Genomic DNA, 19,780 nt, shown 5'->3' with positions numbered 1-19,780 from the left:
TGTTTCTCTCTCTGTGCTGTGTCCAGCTGGGCTCGGACGGTTTGTGAACTTTATTTATCGATGTTAAATCTTGCAGTTGCTCTTCACATGTGGCCATGGAGTGGAAGAGGGAAACCTGAGGCCTTCAGTGAGAGATGGACACCACAGGGACTGGAGTGTGTAGTGGACAGTGACAATTCCAGCATGGGGTAATTTGTTCAGTTTCATTTATATCTAACTATGTGTATTGTTGGTGGAGGTAGGGTTGTGTGTCCATTATTGCATGCAACATGTCAATATGAATGTATCAATACAGGAGGTGGTGCTGTGTGTATTGAGGTTTTTATACGGCTCTGTATCATTGGGAAGGTCTGGTGTAACGCTGCATACAGTAATAGTTAGCGACATCCTCATTCTGAACGTTGCTGATTGTCAGGGTGAAACTGGTCCCTGATCCACTGCCGGTGAATCGCTTGGAGACTCCTGTGAATCGAGTTGTTGCACCATAGATCAGGAGAGAGGGTTTCTGACCTTCTCGCTGCTGGTACCAAGCAAGGTAGCTGTAATGTCTTCGGTGGCCGTACAGGTGATGGTTGCGGTCTGGCCCAGTTCCACTGACAGCGCCGGGGGAGACTGGGTCATGATGATGTCCCCATTGATACCTGAGGGGTGAGAGAGAAACACAGTGAAGTCAGAACTATCACAGAAAGAGCCTGTCAAATGAGAGATTGTTGGAGACACTGAGCATTCCTCTGGTTTCAGCATTATCCCTTCAATCACAATTCAGTGGAATTGGAGTGAAATGGAGAGCAGCGAAAGATTCAAGGTGGAAGGAGAGAGATTTGTACCTGAGACACAGAATACCAGGGGCCAGATCAGCTGGATGTGCGAAATCATGGTGTGTGCTCCTGTCCCTGTGCCTGGTTCCTGATAAACTTTCCCTTCACTGGGCTCTGCTTTATAAAGCTGCAGCCTGTGAGAGTCTGATTGGGTGTTCCTCAATATGTAAGTGGCATTAAGCAGAGAGAGCCACGTCAGCCCTGCACTCTCTCTCTCTCTCTCTCTCTCTCTCTCTCTCTGTCTCAGAGAGACATTGATGTGAACAGCTCTGAATGAGGCCATTTGGCCCATTGTGTCTGTGCTAGACAACAAAGTCCTTGACAAACTAATCCCATTTTCCCGCTCTTGTTCCATCGTCCTGGAAGCTACAGCAACACAAGTGATTATCTAAACACTGCTCCAATGTCATGAGAGTTTGTGATTCAACCATCCTTTCAGGCTGTGAGTTCCAGAATCCCACCACCCTCTGGGTGAAAACATTTTGCTTCAACTCTCCTCTCATTCTCCAACTCCACTGGGCGGAGACTCACTCGAGTTCAGAAGGATAAAAGGGAATCTGATTGATATGTATAAAATTCTAACAGAGCTGGGCAAGGAGGAGGTTTCCCCTGGTTGGGAATTCTGGAACCAGGGGACCCAGACTTGGGGGATACAAGGTTGACCATTTAGGGCTGAGATGAGGAAACATTTCTTCACTCTGAGGATAGTCAACCTGTTAAATTCTGTACCTACAATGTAGACGGCTTTGGAGGAGAGGGAATTGAATGTATTTCAGATTCTTGTTTTGCCTTTTCACAGCATGAAGGGAATGGGGAGAAATCAGGAATATGGCTTTGAGATGGAGGATCAGCCATGAGACAGACTAATGCCTGGTCGATGTGAATGACAAAGCAGACTCAAAGGGCCGAATGGCCTACTCCTGCTTCTAGTTTCTGTGTTTCTGTGTCTGTGTTACATTCAGTTTCTGACCCTGGTTTATGACCCCTCTCCTCATATAAAAACTGCCTTCCTGTCGAATCTATCTGTGCCCCTTGTAATCTTATAGTCCTCTGTCAGGTCTCTTCTCAACCTTCACTGCTCCAAGGAAAACAACCCCAGTCTTTCCAATCTTTCCTCATCACTCAGATCCTACAGCTCAGACAGCATCCTGGGAAATCTCTGCACCTTCCCGAGTACAATCACTTCCTTCCCACAATGTGGTGACCAGATGCTGTCTCTCTCTTTTTATCACTTTCTCTCTTTATCACTCCCTCTCTTCCCATTCTGTCTCACATCTGCCAATTCTTTCTCTCGATCTCTCTCTTTGGCACTGTTAATCTCTCCCATCCTCCCTCTCTCTCTCTCTCTCTCACACACACACACACACACACACACACACACACACGCACACACAAACACACACACACTTTCAACCCTACCGTCTCTCTCTTGATTCCCTTCACCCTTGGTCTCACATCTCCTGGTCTCTTTCTGTCTCTCTCTCCGTCCCTCTCAGTCACGCTGTCTCCCACTCTATTTCTCTCCCCATATCTTTCAACCTCACCATCTCTACTTCCAGGTTTGCATCTCTCTCACTCCCTCCACACATCTCACACTATTGCAGACAAACCACCCTCTCTCCCTCTCACTCACAAACACACACTCTCCCTCCAACTCTCATTCTGTCTCTCTTCCCTCTCTTTCTCACAGTATCCCAAGTGGTGACAGTTAATTGCAGGGCAAATTTCCCTCTGCTCTGGCCCACTAATGGATGTTAACCCTTGTCCCCAGAAGCATGTCTTCTCCAGGACTAAGTCCCCATTTCCCACATTGACCAGGCATTAGCCTGTCTCATGATGATGGACAGATTCTTGTTAAACAAAGGGTAGTTTTGTGCTGTGGGCCTGTTCTCACTGAGGACTGGTTTGGACACAAACCTCATTCCATGAAGGCCCAGCAGAGAGAGGAGATCCTCTGGCCATCAGTGTAAGCTGGAAGGACAGTACAGGCTCTGACCCACTGACACATCCCGTCCATTCACAACATGACCTAATCCCTTCCCTTCTCCTTCCCCTTCCACGGTCAGGTTCTGGGTGAGGGTGTTTTACTGGGATGAGGTCAGGACCATCACACAATTACAACGGAAAGGAACTGAGCCCCACACCCACCATGGTGTCCATGGTGCACTAGACTATCCAATGGAGACCATTAAACATAGGCCTCCTTCCCACTGAATGTCCAACAGAGACCAGTATATATGGATCTCCATACCATTGGATCATCCAATACATATCAGTAAACATGGACCTCCATTACACTGGGCCCTTCAACAGATACCAGTAATCACAGGCCCCCAGCCCACTGGATGGTCTAATAGACTCCAATAAACATGGGTCACCATCTCACAAGACACTTCAGTAGAGGCCAGTAAACTAGGGCCTTCTTTGCCCTGGACCTTACAATGGAGACCAGTAGACATGCATCCTGTTAACACTGGATCTTCCAATAGAGACCAGTAAACATGGGCTTCCTTACCACGGCACCCTCCAGTATCTGAGCTTCAAACCCCACATCCCCTCCATCACTACGTCAGCCCCTTGACCGCAGAAACCCTTATTCCTGTTCATCCCACATCCTAATTCCATAATTCCGGTGTCCTCTCTCACCTTCCTTCCACCCACTCCATAAAGCCCAACTGTCTGAAATGGAGTGGTCCCTTCCCTGTCTCACACCAAGGAGGAAATGGGCAGATATTTACTGAGTAATGGGTTAAAGGATGATGGAGCGTGGGCAGGAAAGTGGAGTTGAGGCTGAGACGGGATCAGCCATGATTGTATTAAATGGTGGAGTGGGCTCGAGGGGCTGAATTGCCTGCTCCTGCTCCTAGTTCTTATGTTCATCCACCACCCTCCCCCATTCCTCATACTGCAAGTTTGTGAAACATCCTGGAATATTTTGGACATTGAAGGTGCGATGTGAATTCCAGATTTGTGTTGAATTAATGTGGGGAAAGAATTATGCAGGGACTGTGATAGCTCCTGCAGTTGAATATCCTGCTGGCAGGATTCGGCCTTCCACATACAGAAAGGGAAAGTCGGGGAAGTCAGAATGTGATGTTGGGATCCATGGTACTGTCCCCCAGCAATGTGGTTGACCCTTAACTGCCCTCTGAAATGTCCGAGCAAGGCTCTCAGTTGTATCAATTGTGACGACGTCTCAACAAAGAAATGAAACCAAACGGACTGCCTGGCATCAATCTTGACACAGTAAAGGTATTGACAGAAACAACCCTGTCTTCCCTGCTCCATCCTCCTTACTGACATCTGGGGGCAAGTGCCAAATTCAGGAGAGCTGTCTTACAGACTAGTCATGCAACAGCCTGACACAGTCATACTCACAGAACCATACCTTACAGACAATGTCCCAGACACCACCATCACTGTCCCGCATGTGTCCTGTCCAACCAGAAAGGCAGACCCAGCAGAGCTGATGACACAGTGGTCTCCAGCCAGGAGGGAGTTACCCTGAAAGGCCTCAAAGTTGACTCCGGACCCCATGAAGTCTTATGACCCCAGGTTAAACATGGGCGAGGAAACCTCCTGGCGATTACAAGATATCTTGCTCCCTCAGCTGATGAATCGGTCTCCTCCATGTTGAACAGCATTTGGAGGAAGCACTGAGGGTGGTGACAGGCACAGAATGTACGCTGGGTGTGGGATTTCAATGTCCACCACTGAGAGTGGCTCGGCAGTAGCACTACTGATCGAGCTGGTTGGTTCCTAATGGCGTAGATGAGGGACTGGCTCTGCAGCTGGTGGTGAAGGAACCAAAAAGATGGAAAAACATACTTGACCCCATCCTCACCTCAGCTGGAGATGCATCTGTCCTTGACAGAATTTGTAAGAGTGACCATAACACTGTCTTTGTAGAAACAAAGTTTGACCTTTGCATTGAGACTACCCTCCATTTTCGTGTGTGGTACTATCTATCTACTATTGGACAGACTCCAAACAGATATTGCAGCTCAAGGCAAGAGCATGAATGTGGATCATTGCCAATAAGTGCACAATCTCAACGTCTCATATACTGAAACTGTCCATGTTCAAATGAAGCAATATCTGCACAATACCCAGGTTTCATCTGAGAAGCAACATTTCCCATTGGTGCCATGCAAATGCCAGCCAATGACCATCAGCAATAACAGACAATCTCGCTATCGCCCCTTGACAGTCAATGCTATCACCATCACTGAATCCCCACTATCAACATTTTGAGGTACCATTGACCAGAAACTCAACTGGACTCACCACAGAAACAGAATGATTACAAGAGCAGGTTAGAGGCAAGGAATACTGTATCGAGTAACTCACCTCCTGATTCCCCCAAAGCCTATCATTCAGGTCTGGAGTGTGATCGAATACTCCCCACTTGACTGGATGGGTGCAGCTCCAATAACATTTATAGATTGATAGTGTCACAGAGTCGTACAGTACAGAAACAAACCCTTTGGCCAAACTTTTACATGCTGACCAGGTTTTCTGAAGTGAACTCGTCTCATTTGCATTTGGCCCATATCCCTCTAATCGATTCCTGTCTATGTCTATTGTATCCTATGTCCACTCAAAAAGCTTGATACCATCCAGAGCAAAGCAGCCTGCTTGATTGGCATCACATCCACTCTCACCATCACCGATGCTCAGTAGCAGCAGTGTGTCTTATCGATAAGATGTGCTGCAGAAACTCACCAAAGATCCTCCGATAGCACCTTCCAAACCCTTGGACAGAAATAGAAATTGCAGGAAATGTCAGCAGGTCTGGCAGCATCTGGGGAGAGAAATCAGAGTTAACATTTTGGATCAAGCATGAAATATTCATTCTGATTTCTCTTCACAGATGCTACCAGACCTGCTGAGCTTTTCCAGCAATTTCTATTTTTGTCTCTGATTTACAGCATCTGCAGTTCTTTTGGTTTCCTTCCAAGCCCACGTCCTCTTCCATTTAGAACAAGAGCAGCAGATACAGGGGAACACTATGAGCTACACATTTCCCTCAAAAAAAACTTCGCATCCTGACTTGAAAATATATTGCTGTTCCTTAACGGTTGCTGGGTCAAAATGCTGGCATTCCCTCCCAAGAACATTGTAGGTCAACTTATAGCTTATGGACTATAACGATTCAAGAAGGCAGCTTCCCATCACCTTTGGGATGGTACGGTGGCTCAAATGTTTAGCACTGCTGCCTCACAGGTTCGATTCCAGCCTTGGTCAACTGTCTGTGTAAAGTTTTCATATTCTCCCCATGTCTCTGTGGGTGTCCTCCCACAATCCAAAGATGCGCAGGCCATATTAAATTGCTAGAGCGAAAGGTGCATTAGTCATGAGTAATGGATCTGGTGGGTTACTCTTTGGAGGGTCGGTGTGGACTTGTTGGGCCGAAGGGCCTGTTTCCGTATTGAAAGGAATCTAATCTAAAATCCTCAAGGGCAACTAGGACAGGGTAAAAAATGCTGGCCCAGCCTTTGAAGCCCACTTCCCACGAGTGAATATACAAAACCAAATGAAGTGTCCCTCAGGAGGGGAGTGGGAATGTTCAGGGTCCTGAGCTCCATTTCCCAGCCCAGGCAGTTTATCTCCCAATGAATGAATGAGATGCCAATTTGGAACCCAGCTTCAGGGCAGTCTCATTCTGTGGTCCCAGGTCTATAAGTGGGAATTGGAGATTGAGCTGAAAAGGAAAGATATGCTGGGTTTTTGGGGAGAGGGAGGAGCAGTGGGACTAATTGGGTCATTCAAAGGCATGATGGGCTGAATGGCCTCGTCCTGTGCTGTAAGATTCCAGGGAGTTCAGACAATTCACAGCTTTCTTCCGACTCAGTTACAAATGTCCAGCTGCTCTGAGCTCCTTCTTTCACTTCCTCTATTGGTGAAGTTTCAACCTTGCGATCTGACAGCATTTGCAGTTATTTTTTATACTGGGGCTTTCTGCTGTGGTCAGAATCTCTAATAATAAGTGTCCAATCAGTGACAATCACAGCAGCTAAGAGCAGTCAGGACTGAGGAGCCAGGTTCATAGGGAAACACATTGGGAAGATCAAAACCATCCTCTTCAGCTCCCGGTCCAAACTCCATCCCTCTCCCTGAGCACTGTCTGCTGCTTAACCAGACTCTTTACAATGTTAGCCTCATATTTGAGGCTGATGTGAGCCCCATATCCTCCATATCACAAAGATCAGCCACTGAAAATCTCAGCAATGTCATGGGGACTCCAAACATGACCATTCCAATGTTATCCTGGTTATAAATCACACAACACCAGGTTATAGTCCAACAGGTTTATTTGGAAGCACTAGCTGTCGGAGCACTGCTCCTTCAGCAGGTGGTTGTGGAGAATAAGATTGTAAGACACAGAATTTATAGCAAAAGTTTCCAGTGTGATGTAACTGGAATTATATATTGAAAAAGACCCGATTGTTTGTTAAGTCTCTCATCTTTTAGAATGATCATGTTGGTTTCAGTTCTTTCATATGTAAATTGTAAAACATTTTTTAAAAGTTACATTCTCTTGTGAACTTTAACAATTGGTGTCATGTTGGCTCTGATAAGGTATTGAAGGTGTTAACTCCCTGTGAGGTTGTCTGTGCCACAATGGTCAGACTGATACTCATTCAAAAAACGGACATACAGAATCTTACATGGATTCATGCAGTTTTTGAGCAAAATAAAATGTAATTCTGCAAATACGAATTCACCCCACAAACTTATATGTGTGTGTGTGTGTGTGTGTGTCCGTTTACCTGTGTGTATGTTGTGTAGTGCAATGTTGGAGGTGCTGGTGTTGGGCTGTCGTGTACAAAGTTAAAAATCACAGAACACCAGGTCCTAGTCCAACAGGTTTATTTGGAAGCAGCAGCTGTCGGAGCGCTGCTCCTTCATTAGGTAGCTGTGGAGAATAAGATCTGATTCCATGTTTCTTTTGTGGAACATTCTTAAATGTCTTCCGGAATTCCCTACAGACAACAGCCATTGCTCCCCACTCCAACACCGGCGTCTCCTAATGAATGTTATCCTGGCCCACATCACAACGGCCGACACACCTCAGCTCATCCCAAATTCTGCTGTCAGTATTCGAACTCTCACCAAGTCCCCCACCCCACCCCACCACGACCACCCCCATCCTCACTGACCGACATAGGCTCCAGGTTCAGCAACACCTCAGTTTTCAACTTCTCATTCTTGTTCTCAAATCCCTCCCTGCCCTCCACCCTCCCTATCTCTGTAACCTCCTCCAAGCTGCCTCACTCAGTGTGGTCAGCAATCTTAGAGATGTGCCTCTATGCTTCTTCATCCAAGTCATTGAGAAATATCGTGAGAAGCTGAGGTCCAAGCACAGCTCCCTGGGAATACCACGATTGACATCATTCATTGGAAAACACACACATTATCCCCCCTGTCTGTCTCTTAACTCCGGACCCATTCCTGACCCAAGGTAAATGCGTTTCTCAAGTTCCATGATTTGGAGGTGCCGATGTTGAACTGTCATGTACAAAGTTAAAAATCACAGAACACCAGGTTTTAATCCAACCGGTTTATTTGGAATCACCAGCTTTCAGAGCACTGCTCCTTCATCAGATGGTTGTGGAATGTAAGATCTGACTCCATGTTTCTTTTGTGGAACATTCTTAAATGTCTTCTGGAATTCCCTATTGACAATAGCCATCAACATTCCCTTATATCACCCATTAGGGAGCTCCTAACAAAGTGTAACAAGGTTAGTCAAAGATGTCTAAACCTTTGTAAATCCATGCTGACTCTCGGAATAGTTCATATTTTTCTGTTATTCTGTCTCTAAAAACAGACTCAATCACTTCCTGACAACAAACATTCAACAGAGATGTTCATTGTAAATGAGGTGAGTAAACAGCTAGCACTGACACGAGGGGCTGAATAGCCTCCTCCTGTGCTGGAGCCTTCTCTGTCTCCTTGACAGAAATATTTTACAGATAAAAACTAAAGACCAACAGCAAATTTAAAAATACAAATTAAAAACTCCTCAAGTAATTTCCACATACAGGGCCAGGCGATGTGTCGTAATTGTGCGTTGGGGAAGCTGGTGGAGCCCATTGTAGCTCAGAGTGACCACATCTGCAGAAAGTGTTGGTTGCTCAAGGCACTCCAGCTCAAAGTTGATGAGCTGAAGTCTGAGCTTCAAACACTGCGATACATCAGGGAGGGGGAGAGTTACCTGGGCACTGTGGTAAGGAGGTAGTCACCACTTGTAGGTTAAATACTTCAAATTATGGCCAGTGGTCAGGGACAGGAGGGTGTGAATATAAGTGAGCAGGTCGATGCAGCCTGGATTTAGCATTGTAGGAGCCTCAGCTCCTTGTCCAACAGGAATGAGATACTTGCTCCCTGTGTCAATGGATTGTCGGGAGAATGGACAGATGTGGTGTGAGCATTTCGGTGAAAGTGACCAGAACTCCATAAATTTCAAAGTCATTATATAAAGAGATAAAGATGGAGTAGAAATTAAGTGTCTAAACGGGGGGACGGCCAATTTCAGCACCATTAGATAGGCACACACAGTGGGAGGCAATGGCCTCGTGGTATTATCACTGGATTATTAATCCAGAAACTCAGCTAATGTCCTGGGGGACCTGGGTCAAATCCTGCCATGGCAGACAGTGGAATTTGAATTCAAGAATGGTTCTGGAATTAAGAGTCTGATGGTGAGTATTGATGTATTGTTGACGATGGGGAAAGCCCATTCAGTCACTCATGTGTTTTAGAGAAGGAAATCTGTCATCCTTACCTGGCCTGGCCTACATGTGACTCCAGACCCACAGCAATGGGCGGCATGGTGACTCAGTGGTTCGCACTGCTGACACACAGTGCTAGGGTAAAAACAATGACTGCAGATGCTGAAAATCAAATACTGGATTATTGGTGCCGGAAGAGCACAGCAGTTCAGGCAGCATCCAACGAGCAGCGAAATCAACGTTTCGGGCAAAAGCCCTTCATCAGGAATAAAAGCTTCCACCCTCATGGACTGTCTGCGTGGAATTTGCACGTTCACCCCATGTTTACGTGGGTTTCCATCAGATGCTCTGGTTTCCTCCCACAGTTCAAAGATGTGCAAGTTAGGTGGATCGGCCATGCTAAATAACCCATAGGGTTCAGGGATGTGTAGGTTAGGTGCATTAACCATGGGAGGTGCAGGGGTAGGGGGATAGGTCTGGGTGGGATGCTCTTCAGAATGTTGGTGTGAACTAATAGCGCTGAATGGCCTGTTTCACACTGTATGGATTCTCTGATTCCATGTGGTTGAATGTTAACTGCCCTATGGGCAGGAAATGCTGGCGTGGCCGGAGATGCCAATATTCTATGAATGAATGAAAGAAAACCACTGCAACATGGTCCAGGAGACCATTCAGGCAGGGGAGCACAAAGAAAAGGGGGGATTTAATAATGAGGGAGGCTGATAGCATCCTTTGTGAGCAGGATTGAGAGTCCCACATGGTGTGTCGCCTGCCTGGTGCCAAGGTAAGGGGCATCTCAAACTGGTTTTTAAGTTTCGCAGAGTCGGGGGAGGGGGAAGCGGGGAGTGGGGGAGAATCCAGTTGTTGTTGTTGTGTTCGGACCAACAACCTCAGCAAAAATAGGCAAATGGTCCTATGTGGGCAATATTAGGAAAGATATCAGAAGTATATATCAGATTAAACAGATAGAGAGAAATAAGAAAGAGGTGAATACAGCATCAGGGCTGAGGAACAGATTCCAGTGAATGGACCAAATAAGAATACAAATGTACGGAATATAAGGAATAAATTCAATAATCTGCTCGCAGAAATTCAAATTTAAGATTTTGCTGTAGGATCAATTACTGAGACATATTTGCAGAATCATTAGGATTGGGAACTAAATATAGGTTCACAGGATGGACATGGGGAAATGGCAGAAGAGGTGGAGCAGCTTTATTGATTAGAACCAAAATGACTTCAATGGTGAGGGACGTTATAATGAGGGGAAAGCATTCAGTGGAACTGAGGAGCAGGAAAGGATCTAAAACTGTAATAGATGTTGGATACAGGCCCCCTGGCAGCAGCTCTGACGTGCTGGATTGTATAAATGCAGGAATTAGACAAGTGTGTAGCAAAGCCAGTGCATTATTAATGGGGAAGTTTAACTTTAACTTAGATTGGGAGATAGACAAGTATTCTGTCAGAAAAAAAGTGAATTTCTGGAGTGTATCCGGAATAGTTCCAACAGCAATAGGTTCTGGATGTAACAAGGGGACAAGCAATATTGAAATTAGCAATGAATAATGAGCCAGATTTAGTTATGAAACCTTTGTGCATGAACATTTATCAAATAGTGATCAGAACACGATTGAGTTTAACACCACATTTGAAAATGAAAAGCATGAATTGAGTTTGAGATTAAGGTAAGGGCTGAGTTTTCCGAGATGAGACAGAGACTGTAAACTGGGAAAATCTGCTCATGGGTAAAACAACTGAAAAACAGTGGGGAATGTTGAAAGAAACATTCACCACAAAACAAAACCAGTTGATACCTGAGAGGGAAAGTCTCCACTTCTTCGAACAAACAACAATTAAAGAGATAAGGAAAAGAATAAAACTAAAAAAAGCTTACAAAGAGCAAAGAAAATGACAGATTCTGCTGAATGGGAAAAATACAAAAGGTCACAAAGCAGCTTTGAAGAGCTACCAAAAGGGCTTCTGTAAGGAAACATGTAAGGGATAACAAAATCAGTAAGGAGAAATGTTACAGTTCCATAAAAGGGAAGCTGGGAGGTCAGGAGCAATGTTAACCATTAAAACTGGGGGATATTGTCCGTGACAATGGGGAAATGACAGCCATGTTAAATAAATACTTTACCTCAAGATGCAGTAGAAAAGAAGGAGGACTTGCCTGAAGTCCCAAAGGAATTAACAGAGGATCACGGGCAGCAACTGAATAAAATTAATGTCAGTAAAACGTCTGTAATGAGGAAAATAATGGAACTAAAGAATGACAAATCCTCAGGACCTGACAGTTTCCATCTGAGAGTGATAAAGGTACTAACAGACCACATTTAGACACCCTGACTATAATCTTTCAGAGTTCCCTGGATACATCAGTCATTCCTCTGGATTGGAAAATTGCAAATGTCACTTCACATTTAACAAGTATATGAGAGAAAATCCAGGGAATTACAGGTCACTAAGCCAATATTTGTGGTGTGGAAATTGTTGGAGTCTATTATCAATGATGAGGGTAACTGAAGACCTTGAAAATGGTCAGTTAGTCAGGTAGAGTCAGCATGGATTCATGAGAAGTTGGTCATGGTGAAAAACCTCACTGAACTTTGTTGAAGAGAAAATGAAATTCCTGGACACTGTGATGTCTATGGATGTTGTTTAGATAGACATCCAGAAGGCATTTGATAATGTCCCATGTAAGAAACTGTTAACTAAGGTAGACATCTGCAGAATTGAGGCTAAAATACTGACACACTTGGAAATTGGTTGAGTGACAGGTGACTGAAAATAGGGATAATGAGTAAGTGCTGAAATTGGCAGGATGTGACCAGTGGTGTCCAATAGGAATGTGTGCTCACACCTCAATTAGCTACATTAGTTATGAATGACTTGGATAATGGCATAGAAAGTCAGATATTCTACTTTGCTCATGACACAAAGTTAGGCAGCATTGTAGATAGTGTTGATAGACTCATAGCGTCATACAGCATTCATCCAGGGAAGTCTATAACAGTGTCTAATTTGTCTTTGATTTACAACTCCTTCACCTCCATCTCTCCCTCTCACTGTCTCTCCCCACTCACTTCCCTACCTCAGCTGGATAGATCTCACTCTGAGTTGAATCCCTCTTTCTCTCTCCATGCTCCATGCTCCATCCCCCCCTCTCTCAGTGCTCCATCTCTCTCTCTCTCTCTCTTTCTCTAAGCCCCACCTCTCCCTCCATTTGAGCTGCTGGGAGTCTGATCTGAGCCAATTTCAATGAACCCCATGAAGAATAATGATGGGATATTTGGAGTGTGAGTTTGATGATGTAAATGTGAACCATTGCAGCAAAGACATTACAGATGGTTTGTACAGACAGCAAAGCCCAAACCACAACATTGTGTCAATCAACACAGAACCAATGAAAGCTTCAAAAAGAACAGTTATTAATGAGATTCGCAGAGATGTGTCAATATTCTAGTTACAAATTACTCTTTCCCAGTGAAGGGGTCCATCCTGCTGAATATTAGGTACAGCTGGGCTTTGGAGAAATGTTGGCAGATGGAGTGTAATGTGGGGGAGTGTGACCTTGTTCTCTTTCACAATAATCATTCAAATGTGACTGGAGTGCCCTTAAGTCCAAATTACAAAGTTCATCATTGGGTGTCATCCATTAGGTGTGACAAATACAGAACTCACTTAGTTCTAGCGATCAGTGAGTTCTTGTCAATATCCTTTTAACAACTCAATTTTAGGTAAGAATGATACACTACCTACCCTGTCCGTGCAATCTTCTTGTCCAGGAATAGGGAATGAATTTGTGACTATATACACTTTCCCAGAGTCGACACAGAATCAAATTGAACAGTTTGGTTCAGGAGCCAATACGACAGGAGAACTCCAATTACTCTGAGTTGGTTCAATCAACTGATTCTCCAACATGGAAGCCCTCTGTTACGTTGGCCTGTTTCTGTTCGTGTTTGTTTTATTGTGTCTGAATTATCAAATCCATTTCATACTTGAATCATGTGGTCCATTGAAATGTTTCAATAAAAGTCCACAGGATAACGGAGCAGAATTGGATCATTTGGCACATCAAGTCTGATCCACCGTTCATTTACAGTTGACAATGTTTCTCAACCCCAATCTCTTACCTTCTCTCTGTAGATCTTGATCCCTTGACCAATCAAGAGCCAATCTATCTCTATCTTAATTCACTCAATGACCTGGCCTCCAAGGCCCACTGCAGCAATCAGTTCCACAGGTTAACAACACTCTGGCTGAAGAAATTCCTCTTCAACTCAGTTCAAAAGATCGTCTCTTCACTCTGAGGCTGTGCCCTTGGGTCTTCAACTCCCCTATTATTGGAAACATCTTCTCCACGTCCACTCGATCCAGGCCTCTCTGTATTCTGTAAGTTTCAATGGCATTAACTCTCATCCTTCTAAACTCCATCAAGTACAGAACCAAAGTCCTCAATGACTCCTCATACAAACATCTTTGTATTTTCTGAGCAATATCACTAAATCTACCTGTTGATCATTCTCCAAATACAAAAATACAGTGTCTGAATTCTCTAATACCTCTGAATTTGTTCACCTAAAAACAGGAAGTACACTTTGGGAATTGTCCAGTTATTTTTCGATCTTAAGCATTTTCTCATCCCCTCCTTGATTATACTCACTACTTGACAAACCTGTACATGTCAGGATGGTTCCTCAAAACTTGGGAGAGGAATTAAGGATGCTGGTTTTGTGTTGAGGTTTACCTAAAACTTGACAAGTAGGACACATTTTATAAAACTGCACCACGTCTTTATCCAATTGTGGCTCAGTAAAATACCTGTTTCTGGATGCCTGTGTTTTCCAAATCCCCATGTGACCTGCCATGGAAGTCTCATGTACTCCTTGCACTATGATAGCTGGGTGGGAACACTAGCCGATGTCTAACCAACCATTCTTCATCTGTTGGTCTATGAGGGGGTCTCCAATTCCTCATCAGCATTCCATTCTGAAGATCATAGCACTCTGGAATTCCTTCATCCTTAATTTCAGTATTAACTGACTATGTTTATTTATTTCATTCAGGATCTGCTTTTTGGATCTGCTGTAATTAGTGACATCATACCAAATACTCCACCTGGATTATCGTCACCCTTTCAGAAAGTTTCAGCGATCCTTTCACTTGCTGTGGTGTCACATCACCCCTTCTTGATGGATTTTGTTTAACCATTGCCCTGGTTACCTCACACGAAGGAGAGAGACCAGGAACCGGTCCCTGTCATTGTTCTGTTTCTCGGACTTCCTTTGGACATTCTGTAATTATCGGGGAAGCTACTGCCTTTAGTCCTGACAAATCATTCGCCAGAAGGAAGTCGATTCCCTCGACAGGGAATGTTTTCCCCATTCTGGCAATTACTTCTCCTGATAACAAATCACGTTCCAGTTGCACTTTATACAATCGAAGTGGAATATATTCTCCACCAATCCCATTGATTAATACCTTAGCTCCCATCAAGCTCTGTGGAAGGAAAATCAATTCTTTCTCCAGTCAAAGTGATTTTGTTGCCCCTGTATGGTTTGGTTCTGGGTTCAGCTGAAGAAAAAGTGGTCACCGTTCCTTTTGAAAAAAATTCCTGTCCCCCTCTCATCTACCTTCCAACTTCCTTTCCTAATGACAGAATTCACCTCTAGCCTTTTTGTTATAGTTACAGCTCCAACCTGCTCCGTGGGATTATCTGTTTGTGTTTCCTTTTCTGATTCATTTTTACTAACTCCTATAAATCCCATGGGTCTACCTTACAACTTCCAACATTCCAAACACACATCGTCCACCTTATTCCCAGAGAAACATTTGAGCTTCTGATCATCACTTCCACCCTCAGCAATTTCCTTCTTAATTTGAGAAGTTCTTGGCATGGTCCCTCCTGTCCATTCTCTTCCCGGCTCCCTGCCTTCCTCACACTCTCCCAATTTTTATTTTTCTTCCATTTCTGGGGCTGACTGAGAAAGCTTTCTGGATCAGTTATCATTGTAGCTGCTTGTCTTGCGGTTGGCCTTTGGTCTTCTACATGAATTTTGATTCTGGAAGGAAAAGAAGTCATAAATTCTTCTCAAAGAGTAATTTCTCTGAGAGTATTGTTAAGTATTCTCAGCCTTTAACGCTCTTAACCACCTGTCAACATTATTTTGTTAATCCCTCTCAAACTCAGTAGAAGTTTGTCCAGGCTGTTTCTGTACATTCTGTAACCTCTGTCTGTATGTTTCTGGAACCGACTCATATGTATTTAGAATAGCCCTTTTCCCCTCCTCTTGATCGTGAGAATGCTCCTTAGACAGGGATGTAGAAATCTCTTGTGCCGTCCTAGTTCATTTACTTTGCATGGGCAAGCTCCAGTCTGCTTTTGGCCACTTCACTTGTGTTGCTATCTTCTCAAACAACGTGGGAAATGCTTCCATATCCTTCTCTTTAAATTTTGTCACAGGCTTCACTGTCTTCAACGTAAAGTCATAGTTATGGAGTGATATAGCACAGAAACAAGCCCTTCGGCCCACCATGTCTGTGCTGACCAACAAACACCAAACTGCACTAATCCCATGAACCTGCACTTGGCCCATAGCCAAAATGCCCTGGCATTTTAAGTGTTTGTCCGGATGCTTCTTAAATATTATGAGAATACCTGCCTTCACCACCCTCTCAGGCAGCCTGTCCCATATTTGTATCACCTGGGTGAAAAACATTTGCTCAGATCCTTTCCAAACCACTTAATCTTCATCTTAATCTTATGCCTTCTGGTTTTAGGCACATCGTCCACAGTGTAAAGATTCTCATGATCTACTTTGTCTCTGCCTTTCATAATTTTGTGTACCTCAATCAGGTGCACCCCTCAGGCTCCTCTGCTCCAGGGAAAACAAACCCAGCCTGTCTGGTCTTTCCTCATAACTGAGACTTTCCATCCAAGGCGACATCCTAGTGTATCTTCTCTGCACGCTCTTCAGTGCAATCATATCCTTCTGATAGTGTGGTGACCAGATCTGCACACAATATTCCAGCTGTGGCCTCATCAGGGCTCTGTAAAGTAGCAACAAACTTTCTTGTTCCTATCTTCTGCACCCTGGCTGATGAAGTCACGCATCCTTCTTCCCCACCCTGTCTGTCTGTGCTGACACCTTCAGGAGTCTATGGATTTGTACACCCAGGTCTCTTTGTTACTCAGCACTCCCGATGAACCTACCACTGATTGTGTGTATCCTTCCCTTATTAGACCTCCCAAAGTGCATTACCTCGCACTTATCAGGATTAAATTCTATCTTCCATTGCTCTGTTCAGTTTACCAGCTTATCAATATCAGTCTGAAGCCTGAAACCTTCCTCCTCACTGTTATCAACATCTGCAAATTTACAAATTATACCGTGTACAATCACATCCAATTGTTAATGTATACAGCAATCAGCAAGGGCCCTAGTGTTATTTCCTATGGTGCAACACTGGCCCCAGGCTTCAAATCTTCCACCATCCCTCTTTGCCTCTTATTTGGAAGCTGGTTTTGGATCCTAACCTGCCTTGGATTCAAATGGGCTCTTATCCTTTGGGCCAGCCTTCCATATGGGACCGTGTCAAAGGCCTCACTGAAGTCCACATAAAACACATCAAATTCACAATCTCATCAACATGTTTATTCACCTTTTCAAAACACTCAATTAAATTATTCAGACAGGATTGCCCTCTAAAAAGTCTGTGCTGGCATCTCAGGCTTTATAAGTGTTGATTAATCCTGTTCGTCAGAATTGTTTCCAATAATTTCCCTCACACTGGTGTCAGATTAATTGGTTTGTAATTTCCTGGCCTATCCCTGTCACTCTTCTTGAGCAAATCAGAGCACGTCAGCAATCCTCCAGTTACCTGGCACTTCACCTGTGGTTAGTAAAGTTTGAATATCTCCTTCAGGGTTCCAGCAATCACCTCCCTTGTCACCCATAGCTGCCTGGGATACATTTCATCAGGCCCTGGGGATTTATTCAACTTTATGCCTTCTACAACATCCAATACTTCCATCTTACCAATAATAACATGAACTAGAACCTCATTATCAGAAGTAAAACCTCCATTTACAATGTCTTTCTCCTTTGTGAATGCAGATGAATAAATTTCATTTAAGCTCTCATCTATGTCCACGCAAATTTGTCCCTCTAGTCACGAATAGATTTCACTATTTCCCTGGTCATCCTCTTGCCCTTAACATCCATATAAAATGTTTTGGAGTTCTGCTTGATCCTATCTCACAAAGATATTTCATGGTCCCTCTTTACCCTCCTAATTTCCTTTTTAAGCACCCACCCAGTACATTATACTTCTGAAGGGTCTCCCCTGCTTTTAATTCTTTTTATGTGACACATGCTTCTTTCTTTTTCTTTATCAAACTCTCACTATCCTTTCACATCCAGGGCTCCCTGAGCTTGCTCTCCCTGCCTTCACACTTAGGGGTTCACGCTGTCCCTGAATTCTCACGATACCACTTTTAAAAGATGCCCACTTTCCAAATATAGACTGACCTGGAAATAGCTGCTCCCAGTCTATGTTTGCCAGATCCTGTCGAATGACATTGAAATTGGCCTTCCCCAAATTAAGACACAAATTGAGCACTGTCTTTATCCCTTTCCATAATGACTTTAAAACTTACAGAGTTGTGGTCACTGTGCTCACCCATTGACACTTCAACCACTTGACCGGAATCGTTCCCAAGCTCTGCCCCATCTCTACTGAGACTATCTACGAACTGGTACAAAAAGATCTCCTGGACTGATTTCAAAATTTCCATCCTGTCTGATCCTTTCACACAAAGGCAATCGCATTTCACACAAAGGTAATCCCAGTTAATGTTCACAAAGTTGATATTCCCTCTTAACAGAACCCTATTCCTCCAACATCTCTCTGCGATTTGCTGACATATCTGCTCTTCTATCTCCCTCTGAGTATTGGGAGGCCTGCAGTATAATCCCAGTGAAGTGATGGCACCTATTTTATTTCTTAGATCAACCCAGATGGCCTCATTTGAAGACACTTCTAAGACATTCTCCCTCATTACTGCAGTGATGGTTTCCTTTGTGAATAATGCAATGCCCCCTGTCTCTCTGCTGCATGCCCCCATCCTGCCTGAAACGTCTATATCCTGGAATGTTAAGCTGCCAGTCCTGTCCTTCCTCCAACCGTGACTCAGTGATTGCAACAATTTCATATTCCCACATGCTCATCAACGTTATACATTCATCTGCCTTACTGGTCAAGCTCCTTGCATTAAAATAGATACAATTTAGCTTTCTGGCCCTCCATGTTCCACATCCTGCCTACGTCTCCCTGCTGGTTACCTAATGCTTTTCTGTCTGTGTGACCCTTCCCCTCCCATGAGGGGAAACATCAGTTTATCCTGTCGAGCCCATTACGAATCCTATATGTTTCAATGAGATTGCCATTCATTTGCCCACAGGACAATTCCCTCCACACTGAGGATCATCCCAATGAACCTTCTCTGATCTGCCTCCAAGTGAAATAATATGTTTTCATAAATAAGGCAACCAAAACTGTTCACAGTACTCCAGATGTGGTCTCACCAGCACCTTGTACACTGGCAGTACGAATTCCCTCCACTTATGCTCCAACCCCCTTGAAACAAGGGCCAACATCCCAGTAGCTTTCCTGATTCCCTGCTGTTCCCGTGCGCTAACTTTGTGTGTTTCAGACACTTCTAATCATCCTTCCTCATTACTGCAGTGATGGTTTCCTTTGTGAATAATGCAATGCCCCCTGTTTCAGCTTTCTCAGTTTTTCTCCATTTAAATAATATTCTGTTGTTTTGTTCTCCCTTCCAAAAGATACAACTTCACATTTTCCCACATGAAACATCATCTGCCAACCCTTCCTCACTGACCTAACCAATAAATATTAGCCTGAGAGACTACTTCCAATAATTAAGAAGTCTCCTGTTGTCCAAAGCAACTGTTGATGAAGAGATCCAACATCACCTCCAATGTGTTAGCACAATCTTCAGCTACTTGAGCAAAAGGGTGTACAAAGACAACAGCATCAGATCCAAGACCAAGCTCATGGTTTACAGAGCTGTGGGGGTTCCCAGCCTCCAATATGGCTCTGAGACATGGACTGTCAGAGCAAACACCTCAAGGCACTGGAGTATGATCACCAACGCTGCCTGCTCAAGATCCTGTGAATCAGCAGGAAAGACAG

At 44.2% G+C, this 19,780-nt stretch overlaps 2 pseudogenes; one reads left to right on the top strand and one right to left on the bottom strand.

Moving 5' to 3' along the window:
- Window positions 1-19,780, top strand: part of LOC140479531 (Ig kappa chain V region Mem5-like) — a 271,278-nt pseudogene that overhangs the window by 228,310 nt on the left and 23,188 nt on the right.
- Window positions 1-19,780, bottom strand: part of LOC140479494 (Ig kappa chain V region Mem5-like) — a 37,940-nt pseudogene that overhangs the window by 9,973 nt on the left and 8,187 nt on the right.

This window comes from Chiloscyllium punctatum, chromosome 7 (assembly GCF_047496795.1).
Source record: "Chiloscyllium punctatum isolate Juve2018m chromosome 7, sChiPun1.3, whole genome shotgun sequence".
In the NCBI taxonomy this organism is placed as follows: Eukaryota; Metazoa; Chordata; class Chondrichthyes; order Orectolobiformes; family Hemiscylliidae; genus Chiloscyllium; species Chiloscyllium punctatum.
The sequence above is the reverse complement of the archived record's forward strand: the minus strand, read 5'-3'. Positions and strand labels throughout refer to the sequence as shown.